We start from the raw sequence: 18,786 nt of genomic DNA on the forward strand, positions 1-18,786 counted from the left end.
TTTTAAAATGATATTACCTGTAAACATGATGCCCGAACTTCACTTTTAATCCACAGTTTCAGCCTTGCAAACACAAAAGTAGTGAATCGTGTGTTTTATAATAGAAGATTATATTCGTGGGACGTCGTTGAGAACCAGAGAAGTCCTTGAAAGACCTCTGACAGTTTTGAAAAGACTCTGATTCAAGGCCACAGTTTGATTCTGCCTCCAGCTGGGTATTGTGTGGCTTTTAGGCGTAATTGCTCCTCAATTTGAGGTCATTTTTGATCCTTTAACGACTGTTTCTGTGTGATTTTGGTCATTTTTCAGCTCATTTTGAACTAAGTTGGGTTTCATTTACTGACAACGGTTTTGATTTATGCATGTCTGCGTGCATCTGATTTTAGTCTCAGTTCGGTCATTTTTCGTCTGTTTTAAAAAAGATGATCACTATTTATTGTTTCCCTGCGAGTCTGCATGCAGCATTTGCTAATTTAGGCCATGCATCATAATTGTCTTCTATTTTCAAATGTTTTAATTTATTTTATGTCTCATCATGAATAATTGTTGCACGTCTTTGGAGGCAGACATCTTTTTATGTTGAGGCCCTTGTCGCACATTTATGGTTTGTATTTCTTCAGGATTGTCTCATTTTAGTCGTCTACACTCTCCAGATAAGTCACACTGGTTGTTTTATTCCTGTTGATGATTTCTGGAATTGTGGGTTTTTGCAAGGATAATTTTAGGATTATTCAGGCGACGGTGGCACAGGAGTTCAGTGCTTGCCCCGTAATCAGAAGGTTGCAGGTTTGAGCACCGCTCAGTTTGTCGCTATCGTTGTGTCCTTGGGCAAGACACTTAAGCCCCCTTGCCTGCTGGTGGGGGTCAGAGGGACCGGTGGCACCAGTGCTCGGCAGCCTCGTCTCTGTCAGTGCGCCCCAGGGCAGCTGTGGCTACATTGTAGCTCATCCCCACCGGTGTGTGAATGTGTGTGTGAATGGGTGAATGACTGATTGTGTTGTAAAGCGCCTTGGGGGGTTCCAGGACTCTAGAAGGTGCTATATCAAATACAGGCCATTTACCATAAATTTATTTTAAGAGTCAGATATAAGGTTAATTTCTAAAAAAATAAAATAAAATAAACAAGCATTTAGACTTATAAAGTAGGTGAACTGTGAATTTAAAAAAATCTTTCCTCTTAATTGTTTAGATTTTGCAAATAAACTGCAAAATAAAACAAAAAATAATAATAAAATTACCGCAATGTCATTAACTGTCCACATGATGGCGCCAAATTACCATAAGCTGAACCACGACCTTGATTAGAGTGCGTTTCAAAATAAATCTTTATCTATTTAACAATAAACATTTAGTTAACAACTGAAACAAATTTGTGAAGCTAGCTGTAATGTGTATCAGAAAACAACAATAATGACCAACTCTCTCTCTCTCTCTCTCTCTCTTTTTTCATCCTTTCTTCCCCTTCTCCATTCCCTCTTTTTTGTACATGTATATTTTACCCCTTTAGTTTTTGTCCGTAAATCTTGTAGGAAAACAAAGAAAACCTTCTGAGGGGTTTGAGAAGACTTGAGATTCTTGGTGTGATTTAAAGTTTAGATGTAAATTTTGACTCCGTTCACGAAAACTCAACCGCCAACAAAGTTGGCAGACTTTCCTTCTTCACTTCAGGGGCGGAGCTTCAGGGCAGGGAGCCCCCGGCCAGGTCTTGGGCCCACCCCTGCGACAAGGAAGACGAGAGGGAACGGCGCCTCTAACACAAACGGACAAGCACTCCCATAACTTGTGTTCAGAGGAAAATGAGCTCCGTTCTTAATGATTCCTCTCATGCATTTATTTAGGGTTTATTTAGGTCGCCCCAGTCCAGATCGAGTCATGGTTGCTAAAAACTTGCAACCGACTGACTTTAGTGATGCAGTAGGTAGGGTTAGGGTAGGGTAGGTGTGGATGGTGTTATTGGTAGTGGAGGAAAGTCTTTCTTTTCATGACCGTTTACATTGGGAGATTCTCACTGAAGGCATCAAACCTATGATGTGCAGTTAGAAGGTGAAATAACTGAAAACATGTTTTATTTTCCATTTTCTTCAGAAAAGCCACCCTTTGCTCTGATTACTGCTTTGCACACTCGTGGCATTCTCTTGATGAGTTTCTAGAGGCAGTCACCTGAAATGGGTCTCCAACAGTCTTGAAGGACCCTCCTCCCAACCCCAGTGATGCAGGTGTCTGGTTAGAACAGGTGAGCATCACAGTACTGAGCTTGAAATATTGTGGTTTTTATGCACTTTTTCTGCTCCAAAGCATGAAAGTTAACAGGTGAGATTTTACATTTTCATTTAAGAGAATTACTATTTTTATTTTTGGTGTTGGCCTCTGAAGAAAGATTTAACCCGCTTTAAAACAGGAACTGGAAAGATTACAGTGTGTGTGTGTGTGTGTGTGTGTGTGTGTTCACTAAGGCTGGACACTGATCAAAGGGGCTAGCCTCTCCAGAGAAGATCACAGCAACCTCCCTGAGCAGAACCCAGAGTCCATCACTGTGGCAGACACCCAACAAAGAGCCTCAGGTCTGAAGAACTGGACAGCTCCAGGACCTGACATGATCCACCGAAGCCTACTAGCTTAAGAAGCTCACTGCACTCCATGAGTGTCTGGCAGCACAGATGAAGCAGCTGCTAAAGGATGGGACTCACCCTGAATGGCTAACTGACTTGGCTAATACCAAGGAGACGCCCTGTCCCCACTGCTGTTCTGCAGAGGTCAGATCCCCGTCTACCAGATAATCCACAAGACTGGCCATGGACAGCACCTCCTCTACATGGAAGACCTCGATCTCGTCATCCATATAGAGGCGGTCTAATCTTTAGGTGTTTGAATCGCACTTAGTCCGACCGCCTACCTGAGAGACCATGTTGTCATGGAGACCCTAACAGGGGCTAATCAACCAGACTACACAGCTTCCAGGAATGTGGAGGTCCTCAAACCCTCCCACCACGATAAGGTGGCGATTCTGCGGGAGGGATGGTTTTTTTTTTGTTTTGTTTTTTTTGTCATTTTATTGTTTTTTTGTGTATTTTATATAGTTTTTTTTTACTCTACTTTATTTTATTTGATAGAAAATACATACAGTTTACAAAAATATTTGTTGTTGTTGTTCTTGCTTCTATTTCTTCTACTTGCTTGTGAAATCTAAACAGCTTCTTGGTTCTAATTGTTACGTTTTACCTTCTTCAGGGAGGGGAAACCAGGGAGGAAAAGAAGTAACTTGTGTAAAGAAAAACAAATTTATTAAAACATTAGAGGATAACACAAAACCAAGGGCTGGAAATCCTAACAGAAATACACTAACACAGCCCATAAAACTCAGAGAGTCCAACGTTCATATAAAATAAAGCAGGAGACTAAGGCTCAGATATTTTAACTGGCAGCACCAAAAGAAAACCATTCAGACCTAAGTGTCCAACAGGATGGTACAAAAGAAAGAAAGAAGTGGGATGGATTAACTAAAAGACTCAGGGTTATTTCCAACCTAAAGAAGCTTTCACCTTCTACATCATAATTCAGCAACTTAACCACAAAAGACTCTCAAACTACCAGTAGCCACTGTAGTTCTTTTACCATGAGTAATTACTAAACCCAAAGAGAGACATAATAAATGCTGAGGAAGTATTTTCTTTCAAGATGTTTAAACTTCTAAAACCCTGAAACCAGCCCAAAGGGAGTCTACTTGGTTACAAGTAGCTCCTAGAATGAAAGTTCTTCCAGCCTTTTATCCTTTCCAGATCCAGAGAAAACGATTAGTCTAATTGCTTCCACCTGAAGAACTGAGGAGGGATCCACTGGTGATGAGGCTGCCGGTGCTCATTGTGGTTTCCATGGTTACTGGACAACAGCATGGAGGCAGCCATCTTGTCTCTGGGTCTGGTGTTGTCACTCCAAAAGAAAACAAAACAATGGGAAGAAAACTACCAAAACAGGGGAACAAATTCTGACTAAATAGTAATAATAATACGACCAACCATCGTAAAACCCAGGTGTCGTAACACTAATCAGCAAGTGGGCCTACATCCACTTTCTACTAGAGATTTTATCGTTTTTACTTCCTAAGTTTTACGACCCCCAGCTCGCCTAGGAGATGATGGTAGGTGAGGGCGTAAAGCAAGAAGTGTGTAAACAGGACAAACCAAGGATTACTCTCTTGAAGGAGGTTTATTAACGAAAAGCGCTGCTGAAATGAGCAGGAAACAAATAAGAAACACAAAGATCTTCCAAATACTGGGTAAACAACAAATACTAATAAACAAAAGATCATCTAAGCCAGGTATTTTATAATAAACACAAACGCCGGGACTAAACCGGGAAAAGGAAAGGACTAGGATAAACACAAAAAGCTCCAACAAAAGGGTGAGCTGAACATTTTAATGAGTATTCTAATTAGTAACTCAAACAAGCTCTAATCGAGGAAGAATAACTAAACCACACGGTAACACTACTAGACTCAATAGTCAGATCTAGGAGGGAAAGAGGATCACTTGATTTAACGCTCGGGCCTCTGCTCAGCTTCCCTCCCCGAATGACAGAGGGAGCTGCCTTTTATAGGAAGCTCCCTGATGGGTTGATTAGCGACTCCTGGCTCCGCTAGAGCCAGGAGAACAAACAGTGCCTACGAGACCACCTAGTGGCCACTAAAACAGAGTGTCTGTTACACTAAGTGAAAAAAAGTTCATTTTCTTCTTAAACACCCCCCTCTTGTTCATCCCTTCAGGTGTTTTCCAGATGTGACTGACGCTTTAGAGTTGCTTACTTGTGAGGATTCTACATCTCTGCCAGAAACCAGAGAACTCCGAGTTTTGGCTCCTGTGACCGAGCTTCCACTTTTATTTACTCCTCAATTATTTTCTGCAGTCACTGATAATTTATCTTTAATCTCTAATCCCTTATTTTTCCTCTGATGATGCGAGGGTGGGTCGTACGAGACCCTAGAGGACGTGCTTGGAAGAGCTTCATCCACACTTGACTTCTCATATGAAGATTTTCCATCTTCGTCCTCACCTGAACTTATCTTTGAAACCAGAGATGATTCAATATTACTTTCTTCTCTTCTTTTAGGTGTTTTACTTCTCTTAGCTAAATCCCACACCGTTTGAACTGTATTCTTATCTCATTTTAACCCACCGGCTAATTCTTCATCCGTGTCTGACTGATCTATGTTTGCATCATCAGGTTTGACAAATGCATTTTAATCACTTTCCTCTGAGGCTGAAGGTCTTTCAACCTCGTCCTCACTCAGTTCCTCTTCTGAGCTGAAGGAGAAGCTAGAAGGAGCCACGTCCTCTCAGAACATATTTTGTAAACCAAACTCCAACAATAGTCTGGTTTCCGTTTCATCTAGCTTCTTTAGTGCAGCCCTCAAATCTATAGGGTCATCGTCTCCTGAGTCAGAGCAGTTTTTCTTTTTTATATATGATTTTTTTATAACTTTTTCCACAATTACATCACAAGAGTCAGAGCAGTTTAAATTACGTTCACCAGAGTTCCCAGAATCCCTGCGACTCAGTTCCCAGAATCCCTGTGACTCATCGTGAGCAGAAGACAAGCTACCAGGAGCCATGTCCTTACAGTCCGAATCATGAAGTTTGGCTTCCATTTCATCTAGACTCTTTACATCAGCCTCCTCATCTGTGGGGTCGCTTGTGTCTTCAGATAATGAATCCACATCGACCTCTAAAGCAGAGCAAATTGTCTCACCTGCATCAAAATCGTCAGACTTGTGATTAAATCTGTCCTCCGTAACCAAAGATGTTTCCTCTTCATCATAATTTAAAACCTCCAGTACTTTCATCCTCACCATCAGATTAACTAATTTCTGCTTTGAAACTAACATCGTTTCAGCCGCAGGGCTCATATACGTCAAGTTTTCAGTGTGACTTTCATCTTCAGGCAATGAATCTTCGCCTTCTTGATCAGAGCAACTAGTTTCCTCTTCATCGAGACTTTCATCGATGTCAGACAGCAAATCATAGTTTCTCTCTGAATATGAAAATGTGTCATCCTGACTCAGTTCTTCCTCTGAAAAAACCGATGTGTCACTGTCTGTTTCCTCTAATTCTTCATCAAAAGGAGACATTTCCTCCTTTTCTTCTAAAGAAAGTGATATTTCATCATTCTCCTCAAAGTTCTCCTCTATAATTGTGGAAAGACCAGCCTGATTCTCCCAAATATTCCTCTCTGTAGTCAGAGATAGACCAGCGTCCTCCCCCCATTGAGTATCAGGATAAGAACCGCTGCACAAGCTAGGAGGAGCTTCGTCTTCACAAATTACCTCCTGCAAACTTATTTCTAACCCTAGGTTGCAACCCATTTCTCCGTCCATATCAGGCAAGTCGCTGTCGTCATAAGGCAACGAGTCGAGGTCGTTTTCTGACTCAGACCAGGCCTCATATGCATCATTAGGAATTTCAGAGACATCAGACATGTAACCGCAATCTTCTGCAGAGACATCAGACATGTAACCGCAATCTTCTGCTGAAACCGGAGATGTTTTCGCTTCTCCTTCTATAAAAGCCTCTAATTCTGTCAGCTCACTGGGAGCTTTAGAGCCAGAGTCTCTTGAGTCAAACACATCCAAATCTGATGTAGTTACTTGATCTGACTTAAAATCAGAAAAGGATTTTTCAGTCAGTGGTTCTGCGTCTTCATGGAAAGCCGATGGTTCGACATCTCTGAGTAGACTAGCTGCTATCTCCAGGCCAATGCCATCGCTGTTTTCATATTCTGGGTTTCCCAAAGTGGATAAACTGTCTTCTGTTTCTCCGTAAGAATGTTCAACATTCATTTTCAGAGACAGACAATTCGTCCCTTCATCGTCTGTAACCGATGGTTCGATGTCTCTGTGTAGAACAGTTGATTGTTCGGGTCCAGAAGCGATAAATTCAGACTCCGGTTTTTCTAAATTAGATAAACTGTCGTCTGTTTCTCCGTAAGAATGTTCAACATTCATTTTCAGAGAGAGACGATTCGCCCCTTCATTGTCTGTAACCGATGGTTCGACGTCTCTGTAAAGACATGTTGATTTTCCGGGTCCAAGACTATTAAAATCAGACTCCGGTTGTTCTAAAGAGGATAAATCCTCTTTTTCTGCGTCTCCATAAAAGTATTTATAAGCGTTTATAACCGCTTTAGTAATCAAAGCACCTGCTACCAACCCAGTAACGGCAAACATGGCCGTACGACGTGATAAGAGATTCGTGAATCCAAACGTCATCCTTCCAGCTAGGCTCACCGCGACTGACTGACGGAGTGGGTTCTAGCGCGCTATTTACAGACTGGCGGATGACGTCACAAAGGGACGTGATCAAAGGGTTGAGAGGAGCAGCAGACTAGCCAGCAAGCTAAAGAAGCTGCGTCACGTGCGTCTTATCAGACAGGTGACTCCATTTCCTTTACAAACTTCAAGGAATCACGTGTTCATCTGTTTCATGTTTTTTTTACCCTGATCAACGGAATGACTGTGGTTCCATGTACACATTACATTATTACCTTGTAGATTACTAGAATAAACTAAATTAATTTCACTTTTTTAATTAGATCTTATAACTTCCTCGTGAGCATAAAGTGGGTGTAAAAATGAAAGCGGGTTGTTTAGGTTAATAAAATGTGCATTTGTTTATTCAACATAAGCAGGTATGAAAATGTCAGTTATTGTTATTTTAATTATTCGGATTTTCCCCGCAGGATCACGACCGTTAACAAGTCCCTTTGTCAGACATTTATTTACTGAACTGTTACATGTAGAGTTTACTACTGATAACCTCAAACAGGCCCGTAGTGGCTAATCGGGGTCTGGACCGCAAGGCGCGGTGTTGTTTTTGTTTGTTTGTTTGTTTGTTTGTTTGTTTGTTTGTTTGTTTGTTTTGGACCGGTGCTCAGTCATCATGCCACTGGGCTGATCCCTACCTACCTGCTGAAAGGGCCTCTCATGTCAGGTACAAAAACAAAAACGTAATGTTTACTAACTCGTACGTTTTTGTCTTCTTCTCTTTTTGTGATGGGGTTAGGGTTCAGTCATGGCTTGGATCAGATGCCGCTACCGCGCTGTCCCCGGGCCGCCTCTGCCTTTTTTCTGCAGACGCTTCCAGAGGAACACCTCAGGAGACTCCGGGTGGGAGAAGCAGGACTCAGGAGGAACACTCTAGAAACAGACGCCACTAAATGTGCAAAAACGGGCATTTTTCACTGAAACGTGCTGTTTCCGGAGTCAGCAGCAAGACCCAGCAGCATCAGCAGGTAGGATGACTCACTGAGGGAATATCATGAGAATGAATAATGGAGAGTATGGCGAAGACCTGCTCTATTAAAGCGGTCCGGATGCTGGCTCTGTCCGGTTCGGTCCGGACGGTAAAGCCAGGGGTGCAGACTCTCCCAGATCCACGGTGCAATTCAACCTGACATCAGTTATCTTTATTTTCATTTACATGAATGATCATGAGGAATCATCTGGACAAATGGGAAAGAAAAAGATCTAGAGAAGGAAAATGGAAAATGTAGGAGAAAATGAGGATGCACTTCTTTAGTAAATGTTCACTGATGAGTTTTCATGTTTGTGAAATTACAAGTGAGGTCACACACAAGTTGTGTTTTCATAAAACAGTGTTTTCATCTGAAAATAAGTCAGGGTTTTATTTTAACTTCTCAGAGTTGCAGCTGGATGCTCTTCTTCAGCGGCTCTAACAGGCTGTCAGACATCTGTGATTATTTTCTAGTTATTGAATTAAATAATAATTATACGATGAATATTTTTCTAAATCAAAGTTTTAATAAGTTATTAAATCAGACACATCAACAGGTGGTCATAATAATCGGACTGTTGCCGGTCAGTTATTGTTACCCAAAGCTCTTCTGTTTCATTTATAAACAAATCCTAATTCTTCTGATTTAATTTGTATTTTCTTTGTTTTTGGAGTCAAATATTCATTTCATTTCTCAAAAATAAACATTTACAGGTAAAAACTTTTCTTATCTGTAAAATGGTTAAAGATTACCACACATGGCTTCCAGTATCACATTTAATGCAATGGGGTTTAAGGTCCACAAGATGGCGATAAATCACTTTAAACTGAACCATGATCAAACCTTAAAGAACACATTTGCTCTAATGACATTTGACATAACTTACTGGCTAACAGATGAAGCTACATTTGCAATTTGTGACATTTGCAGACAATGAAAGAGTGGATCTGAACAGGCTTGAGTTTCATTAGGGGAGTTCCCCCTGGCAGCCATAGCTAAGAGACTATTCAGATCATCTGAGCCTGCAGCAAGCCCAAGGTGTTGAAGCAGGATTTTCTGTCAAGAGCTGCTATGAGTTGTCTGTCCCTCAGACACAAATAAGGGTTTGTTATGCTGACTGAATAGAAAACATTGTCAAAATCAGGCTAAATCGACTGCTGAACCTTATTTTAACTCATGCAGCATGCAGCCTTTGAAAGACCTGAATAATAAATAAAACAATCGTACAGCCCGGAAACAACAAATGCATGGACTGGTTGTTCTGCATAGCTCATGGACACGATGATTAATCTGTTTGGTTATTTAAAAATTACTTGAAGTAGTTCTGTCTAGTTTGTAGTCTAAATAAATATAACTTATGCAGCCGTGTTTGATGCATTTATAGTTAGCATGTTAAACATGAAAAGCAGTGGTCCCAGTGAAGAACCCTGTGGAACCCCTTCACTGACTTGCCATGAAAAGTAAAATTTTGTTTAAATAAAATTTCATAACATAAAACAAGCAAATTTAGGGTGAATAACACATTCATGTGTCAATATTTAAATCTATATTAAACAAAGCATAAATATTTACAATAACTTCTGAGAAATACTAAAAAGCACCTATGGGGAATTTCTGGTACTATAAATAAACATGGTTTTGTCTGAATGGTCTGCACTTGGCATTGTTACCTACAACTTTGATGCCTTTTTTTGGGGGGGGGGTCCACTTCAGTAGTAACAACCAGAACATCTGCGACAGGATATGAGTCGACTCATTCAGGTCAACATGCTCCTCAGGATTTTAATCGATGTTTTTGTGAGACAGAAGGAATGAGTTTGTTGATTAATTTGTAAAAACTGAGATTCAGGTCAGCGTGTCTGTTTTTGACTTTTTTGGGACTTCAGGCCGCAGACTTAGCATTTCTGAAGTTCAGGACGCCTTAGATTCCAACAATCGGCACTCTTAGCTCAAGAAAGAAAATGCCGCTGTTGGTAGTGGGATGGGTGTCAACTCATCTAATCAGACTGGTTTTTCTCTCACTAATCATCAGTAGCTGCAGTAATTGTTGAACATCAACTTGACAACTGACGGTTGAAAGACGTTAATCCCCAAAAGGCTGGAGAGCCGAAAGACCTCAGGAAACATCAGCTAGGAATGGAAAAAGCCTAAAGCCTAGCCTTGCAAAAATAGTATAAATTATTTTTGTTCGATTGAGAACAAAGTGGATGTTTCAGTTCCTGTAATAGTCGTGGTGTGTCAGACTCAGCAGCCATTTGTTGACAGATTTGTTTTTGCAGCCTTTTCCCTGGATCACCTGATTCCAAACGGGGCGTTCTGATTTGTGCAACACAGTTCGCTCCATGAATCAGTGGTGACAGAACCACCCAAACAAGGCCAGTATAGTCAAACAGGAACTTTTATTTGGAAAAACCAATGCCCTGCAGCATGTGGGTGATGCAAAAAAAGAGAAAACCAAAATATGCAAACAAAACCTATTATTGAATGAAGCAGAGGGAAGAATTTTGCAGATGAATAAAGAAAAGATTGGTTTTTGGGTTAGGGTTAGGTTTTATACAGTGCCCCCATCTTTTTTCGATGTGGCAAATGTTTTAAATTATTTAGTTAAGTTGACTTGATAAAATATGGTCATGTTAAGACAACAAATTTTGTTTTTTCCTTGAACTCAAAATTTGAATGCAGCCCTTTCACTCGTATTTTTAAGTTGAAACAATATGTTTTATTTTACAGTGTATACTAAATGACTCGCATTTGCAAATTTTACAACCTTTAAAAACAAAATTGCACAGAAAATTTTGATGAAGCTCCAATAACGCCTCAAAGACAAAATAATTTACACACTAGAGACAAAAGCTGAGTTGCTCATTTTGCAAAATCTGGCGTACATCTTAAATCTATGGCAGTAAACGTGTGATGAATATGTGCATTGTGCAACTGTTTCACATACAAACAGACTTTCATCTCAGCTTTGTTTTAACAAAAGTCTGGTTTGTTTAACTGTTACAAGAAAAATGCAAAGACTCGCCCAGCCCTCGGGCGTTTGTGATGCACCTAAATTATACATCTGAGCTGTCAAAAGTCTTGGCAGAAGAAAAGGTGTCAGTTTTCCCGTGCAGCCGCAGTTAAACCATACCTGTTCAACAGCTGTCTAGCATTTTGCAAGAAGAGGGCAGAGCTGCACAGACACACCCACATTCCTCCCTCCAACCACAGCCTGATAAATACGGAGGCAAACGCAAACCAAAGGCACCTCGTTTCACCTCTGATTCAGGTACGTAAGCAATGATCACTTCTCTAAACACAGAAAAGTCTTTTTTTTTCTAAAACTGTTTGTTTTTTCAGGAAAACACTGATCTGCTCGTAGCAAAAAGACAAAATGAGTGATCGTAAGTCTCCTTCTGTGGACCTTTTGCTTTAGTTTATCTGTTTTTGCAGCTTCATAAATGTGATGTTTGTTTTAGTATCAGGATCTGCTTGTAGTGTTTTAGCTAAAAACAACAATTTCACTCTCATTTTTAATTTTACTCATGTTAAATCTCCTTTCTTCCTGTTTTTATTACTGCAGCCAACGCGGTGAGTTTTTTTCCTTTTTTCTTTTATTATTTTATCATTTAATTTGTGTTCTTTGCACGGTAAAACTGCAACTTTTTAGAAATAAAAACGGTTGATTGTGTGTTTATGTGCTGTTTTTATGGCTGATTAAAGGACAAACCGAAGCTTCCAGAAGAAAAGTGTGAACATGGAAAAGGAGAACATGGAAAAGGAGAACATGGAAAAGCAGGACAACACGGAAAAGCAGGAGAACACGGAAAAGCAGGAGAACACGGAAAAGGAAAAGGGGAAGGTCATGGACATGGACATGGACATGGCAAGAGCTAAAAAACACTCCAGGCACTTCCTGAATTATTGAGAAATCAAACCAATATTGTGTGATAATGATTCATGTATGACTGTATCGCATCTTCAATAAAATAATTCAGAAAATGAGAACCTTGTGTTAGAATTGTTTTTATTCACATCAAAAGCTTTTAACTATGGCAGTGATCCATTTATCCTGAACAGACACTTCAGTGTTTCCATTCACCACGCCCAAAGCTTTTATTTTGAAGGAATAGTCTGCTGGTTGGCAAATATTTAGCACGTGACTAAGTATTCATGAAAATCTTTAGAGAAAAAACCAACAATAATCATTCAAGTACAACAAATCTGTTAATCCTGCATAGATGAATGGATTTTAAAGAATGACACATCCCGCAACGTCTTGATTTTCATTTTTGTCCAAGTTTAAGGTGAATGAATGTTTTAAAGAATGAGTTTATTGAGTCTTTCGTGGATGGCAAAGGTGTGTGAATGTAATTAGCCGTAACTCTTTGTACCTGACATGATAATAAAATATCAGAAGAGCATTTGTGTCATTTTGCAGCTTCGTTTGTGTGCAGCTTGATTCTCTCCTTTTCAATGTTGGGAATTCATTGATCAAAAGTCATAGACACTTTTGTTAATTGTGTGGCGAGTGAAAATCATCACAGTCAGTTGCTAAAGTCACTAATGTTCCACTATCAGGAGAAAGCCTGCAAAGAGAACTCAAATGTTCTGCAAAAATCATAATTCTGTGATTGGCGCTGGCTCCGTGGGATCCTGTCTTCTTCTTTGGTTGTTGCAAAACAGGCCCGTGTGTTGACTGATTTGGCACCAATGCTCGTTTAACCCGTAGCATAAGACAGCCTGTTTTAGTTTGTTTCTCATTTTTACTTTTCTCCTCGAACAAAAAGCATTAAATACACCTAAAAGTCCAACATGATTAAGTAAAACAGTAGACAGCTCGATATTTTCTTTGAGAAAGTCACAATATTTAGGGTCAATATTTCAGGTCTTTAGCAGAACAAGAGGGCGTTGTCTAGCAGCGGTTCTCTGTAAGAGCAAGTCCTCTGACTTGGTGTCTGAACTTCTGTACCTTGGAGTAAACCTTGACTCAAATCTCAATTCTAAGAAACAGACTGAGTGTAAAATACAGTTTGGCTAATTTTATCATAATCAGATCATGCCTCTGTGCAAAGGTGGCCGAGGTATTTATGCAAGGTTTTCTCACGCATGCTATTGTTACCTGCTGGGTACAGGCCAGCCAATGTTGGCTGTCCAATCAATGTACAAGCAAGCCTTAAATATTTTTGACTAAAAAAATCATTTCAATACCATTATTGTGCGATTCTTGAAAATCATAATCTGTTGAGTTTTGAGATTTTTAGACGCTGCGAGATTTGAAATGGTTTGGCTTCGACGTGTTTGCACGTTTTTGTCTGCTGGTTCTCACAGCTCCGTGAGATCGACAACAATAACCTAGACTAGGGCTGGGCGGTATCGCAAAATTATCCTATACCACGTTTTTTAATACGTCATTTCAGTTTTACAGTATTTGATGATTTTTTTAATTAAAGATGTTTTAAAATGGCGGAAAGCATGTTCCATCTCGCTCTGTTCAGGTTAGACATCAGCGCTTTCGTCCAGTCAGAACTAATCTTGGTTTCTCCACATTGAGGCTGTTCAATGAGCCTCTAGAACATATAATAAATTAATTCTTTACACATTTTTCAAAGAACCCCAAAATCTGAACAATTTGTAATTTGATTTTTAAAAATTTATTAACTAACTTCAACAAACAAGAACAGATTTTTAATAAAACTATAAAACCGCCAAAGCGACTGCATCAGTTACCCATCCAGATCATTTGTTTCTACATTATTTAGTTCTGCAGAGTTAGCATGAAAAACGAATGAGCCACTGTGGAAAATCCAACTTGATTTTATACTTTGTTCTCAAAGCAGAGAATGTGAGGATCTCATGATGCTCGAGGCGTCCCCCGTGTCTTTGGTGGCGTGCGTAGAAGAATCACATGCTAATGATTTAATTTGTCGCATCACTGTGTTCTTCCTTTAGGTATGCATGGCTCTAAAGTTTAATGAGAAAAAAATCAGATGAAATAGGCCCATGTGTTGATTGGGTTAATCAGGATGAGAATGTTCCTACCTAATGTTCTGGTTCAGTCTACAAGAAAATAAACTTTTGAAATAAATGATTTATTTTTCTATCTTCTGTAAAAAGCTGAGATTAAAATTCTAACAGAAATCCAAATAAAAGTCACCTAATCAAATGTAAATAAGGGTTTATAAATTGTGGTAGATATACGTGTGTTGGACTAATTAGTAAGCTTGTAGTTCATTCCACGTGGTTTAAAGAATGTTAAAGGGGAGGAGTTTAAACCGACAGACTCATCCTGCTGCAACAAGATATCTGAAAGATTAAAAAATCAGCTAAATGTTCAGAAACTGCACGACGTCCAAACATAAACATCTGCCTTTGCTCACAACATTCTGATCCACAGGATGTAATCGCTCTGAAGTGGTTCCATTCTTACCTTTCAGGCTGAACTTTGTGTTTTTAGGTTTTTACAAACCAGATACCGTCAGATATTAAGAGGCTGCCATGTGAGGTTCCACAGGGTTCCGTCCTTGGACAAATCCTCTTTCTCTTTAACATTTTCCATGGAGGACTTATGTAGATTTGTAAAGTTTCCTCTTTGGTTAAATGTCTCTCCACCATCAAACTGTGGCTTTGTGACATCCATCTGCAGCTGAGCTGACATCAGACAGAAACCGCGGTGGTTCTCTGGGCTACTCCGGCCAGCCCAGACTCACACCCCTCTTGGACTGTTCCGGATCCCAAGAGCATCAGTTTAAAAAAAAAGATTACAAGCATTTTTTTTATTTCAGATATAAGAAATAAATCCAAACTATGAACATTGGTGTCCAAATCCAAATTAGATGATTGTTCTCAGAATAAAATAGATCCTTTCTGTTTTTACCTGGGCTGCAGTGGTTAGCATTGTTGGCTTGCAGCTAGGATGTCCTGGGTTTGCGTGTTTCTGCGTGGAGTTTGCATGTTCTCCTTGTGCATGTGTGGGTTCTCTCTGGGTATTCCGGCTTCCTCCCACAGTCCAAAAACATGACTGTCAGGTTAATTGGTCTGTCTAAATTATCCTTAGGTGTGTGTGTGTGTGTGTGTGTGTGTGTGTGTGTGTGTGTGTGTGTGTGTGTGTGTGTGTGTGTGTGTGTGTGTGTGTGTGTGTGTGTGTGTGTGTCTTTGTGCTGCCCTGCGATTGACTGGAACTCAGTCCAGAGTGTACCCCGTCTGTATTGTCTGCCCATGCCGGTTATAGGCACTCGCCCCCCGCGACCCAGCATGGACAATGGACAAGTGAAGATGATGGATGTTTTTATCTGTATTAGCTTTAATGCCTTCGTTTACAAACAATAACAACAATGCAGAAAAGGGCTATCAGATTAATAACAAATGCAGGATATTTGGATCACACAAATGAACTTTTTATTAAAACGCGGACAATGAAGTTCTAGGACTTGGTTAAATACAAAACAGCACAAATAATGTATAAAGTAAGAAATAAATTAATGCCTGATAAAATACAGAAACTGTTCACAGAGAGAGAAGGAGGATATAACCTGAGAGGGACACTAAACTTAAAGATACATAAGTTTAGAACATTAAAACAGATGTGTATCACAATAATAGGGGTTAAATTATGGAACAATTTAGAAGAAGAAATAAAAGTAAGTACAAATATAAATGTGTTTAAAATCAATTATAAAAAACATATTCTGAACAAGTATATAGTGGAAAATAGATGATTTATGTGGTGTCCTTTATTCTGAGGAAAAGTAAATTGTATCAATTGTAAAAAGATGTGTTTTTTTTTCAGTTATTTGTTTTTTTCCATATGGTTTGGTGGTTTTTGGTTTTTTGGTGACTTGTACCATTTTGTTTGTTTTAATGTAGGTTTTGTGTTAGATTTTGTAAACAAGTAAATATTACTTGTATAAAGGGGTAGGGACATATAAGTTTCCACTTCAGCCTACTCCTTTTCAAACAGAGAAGAAGGGATGATGATATGTATTTTTTTTCAGTTTGTGGTATTTTAAAAAAAATTATGTATGTTTTCTTTGTTTGAAATAAACTAAACTAAGTTTATCTCATTGTGCACCTTTTTTATTTTATTCCTTTGAGAAGCACTGTCATTTTTATCCAGCGAAAGGTGCCGTATAAATAAAGTTGCGTATTTAATAGTTAATGGTCGCCTTTTGTTTCTTTTTAACTCCGTTTTATCAGATTCATTTGCACCTTTTGCATCTTTTTAATAGGAAAAATGAGGTTTTTGACGACTGAAAACAAGTAAAAGCTGAGAACCTTCACTGATTTTTAGGCTGTTTTGGATTTAAATGCATGCATTTTTCTTTCATTCAAAGCCAGACCATCCAAAATAACATGATGCACGTACACTTCTCCTCTTTGTCGCTTAGCTGTGTAGCTTTTCAGTGCTTACAGGCCTCTCCCGACAAGATGTGCATTCCATCATTCAACAAGTTGGAACAAATCAGCCATTATATTTATTGTACTCTTGAATTCTCCATAAACAACATTTTAAACTCATTTCCACAAACACTAGTGGTGTTAGTCATATGTTCGTATGTGTGTGCATTATTCAGATCTCATCTTTCCGATCTCGTTTTAGGCGATTGCCAGGAGACAGTAGCAGGTGTAGCTGCAGATGTGATGTATAAATATTATACACAACAACAGGAAAGGGGTGTGTGTTTGTATGTGCGTGTGTGTTGTTAGGATACAACCTGATGGTAACCACTACGCCCAGTTAGTCATTTTGGTGAAAGACGGGCGTTCCCGTGTGACATCGCCTGTTTAAAACACCGATTATTTGAGAACGAAGAAGAAAATGTTTCGTTTTGTTCTTAGTTTTGCCCGCATGTGTTCACACCCTATTTTAAATGAACATAACCAGACTATAGTTTCTCTTACTGAATTAAGGACGTTTCTTTGAGGAAAGCGTTTAACGATAAAGCCAGTTTCTCTAAGATATTTAACTTAGCGAGGATAGAAGAACATCTTTTCTGAAAACACAAAATGTAAAAATATTTAAAAAAAAATTTTAGAAAATGATTAAAATATATTTAAAATGAGCAAGAAATAGACAATTGTGATTAAAAAATGTAAAGAAAGAGAGAGAGTGAATAGGTGGATCCCGAGGAAGGTGGAATAGGTGGGGAGAGCAGAACAAGGAGAGGGCGATGAAGGTCACTCCAAAACCAGCTTGAACAAGTGAGTCTTCAGCTGCTTTTTAAAGGAGACCACTGAGTCCACTGATCTCAGGCTCAGGGGGAGAGAGGTCCAGAGTCTGGGGGCCACAGCAGCAGATGATCTGTCACCTTTGGTCTTTAGCCTGGTACGCTGCAAAACCAGTAGGCTTTGATCACTGGACCTCAGGGACCTGCTGGAGGTGTAGGGACTAAGAAGATCACCAATGTAAGATGGTGTTTGTCCATGTAAGGCCCCATAGACCAGAACCAGGATCTTGAAATGAACCCTGAAGTTGACTGGCAGCCAGTGAAGCTGGAGGAGAAGCGGGGTGATGTGGGTGTGTTTGGAGGACTTGGTCAGAAGCCGAGCACAGGCATTCTGAACCACCTGTAGACGGTTCAGGGAGGTTCTGCTCAGACACGTGAAAAGAGAGTTACAGTAGCCACTCATATAGTCCTCTTTTCTGCTAATTAATGGATCTACATCCTCACAAATGTTAACAATAAATGTCCTAAATGTTAAAATATTCAAAGAAAATCAAACCCAAATCATCAACTCTCCACCACCGTGCTTATGACCATTTAGTCAGTTTAAACCTGCTGTTGCTTCACCTTAGCCAACCTTAGCTCTGAAGAAACAAAGGATGGCCCCACCCTTAGTCGAAAGTTTGTGGAAGCCATGAAATTAAAGAAGCCGAACAAAGATGAGACTTTCTGGCAAAACCTAACCTGTTCTGCAATCATCAGATTGCACAACAAGGCAAAGCAGAAGAAACCCTATCTTCATCTCAGAGACAAAACACAAACATCAAATATTTGCAATCATCTGGTTTTCTGTGAATATTTCAGTCAGCGGTCTGACTTTTAGTAAAACGAGCATACTTTGTGTCATTGTTCTATCACTTTAAAATACCTGCAGGTCTGATTTAGACACTGACAGCATTTTTCTCACGTGAGGTAAAGTGAGGTTAACGTTGTCTTGGAGCGTGTTGCAGCCTAGAAATGCTGCAGGAACCTGCACCAGAATAGACACAGACAGGATTAAAGCAACGGGTGTGCGCCACTCCTGATCAGATTAAATCCATTTCAGGTTAGAAATGCAACAAAACTCAGTTTCTCTGCAAAAAAATTAAAAAAATTCAAACCACCACATTTCATCTAAATGAGACATTTTTCGCTGACAAACTGAAATATTAATTAAGGAAAATTAAAACAGGAAATTTGCATAAAAATAGGAAATCAACACAAAAGCAGAATTTAGTTTAAAAGCCTTTATTTGCTCTTTCTCTGACTGATTAGTAGAAATTTAAAACACGCCAGTGTGGAACAACAGTTGGTTTGA

General features: G+C 39.5%; 1 long non-coding RNA gene across 1 annotated transcript; it reads left to right on the plus strand.

Annotated features, from left to right (window-relative positions):
• The first annotated feature begins 11,387 nt into the window (after nucleotides 1–11,387).
• Nucleotides 11,388–12,273, plus strand: LOC107392489 (uncharacterized). Its single transcript, XR_008563413.2, has 2 exons — nucleotides 11,388–11,554; nucleotides 11,626–12,273. It is a non-coding gene; the product is annotated as an uncharacterized lncRNA (long non-coding RNA).
• Nucleotides 12,274–18,786: the final 6,513 nt, after the last annotated feature.

This window comes from Nothobranchius furzeri, chromosome 18 (assembly GCF_043380555.1).
Source record: "Nothobranchius furzeri strain GRZ-AD chromosome 18, NfurGRZ-RIMD1, whole genome shotgun sequence".
Taxonomy (NCBI): domain Eukaryota; kingdom Metazoa; phylum Chordata; class Actinopteri; order Cyprinodontiformes; family Nothobranchiidae; genus Nothobranchius; species Nothobranchius furzeri.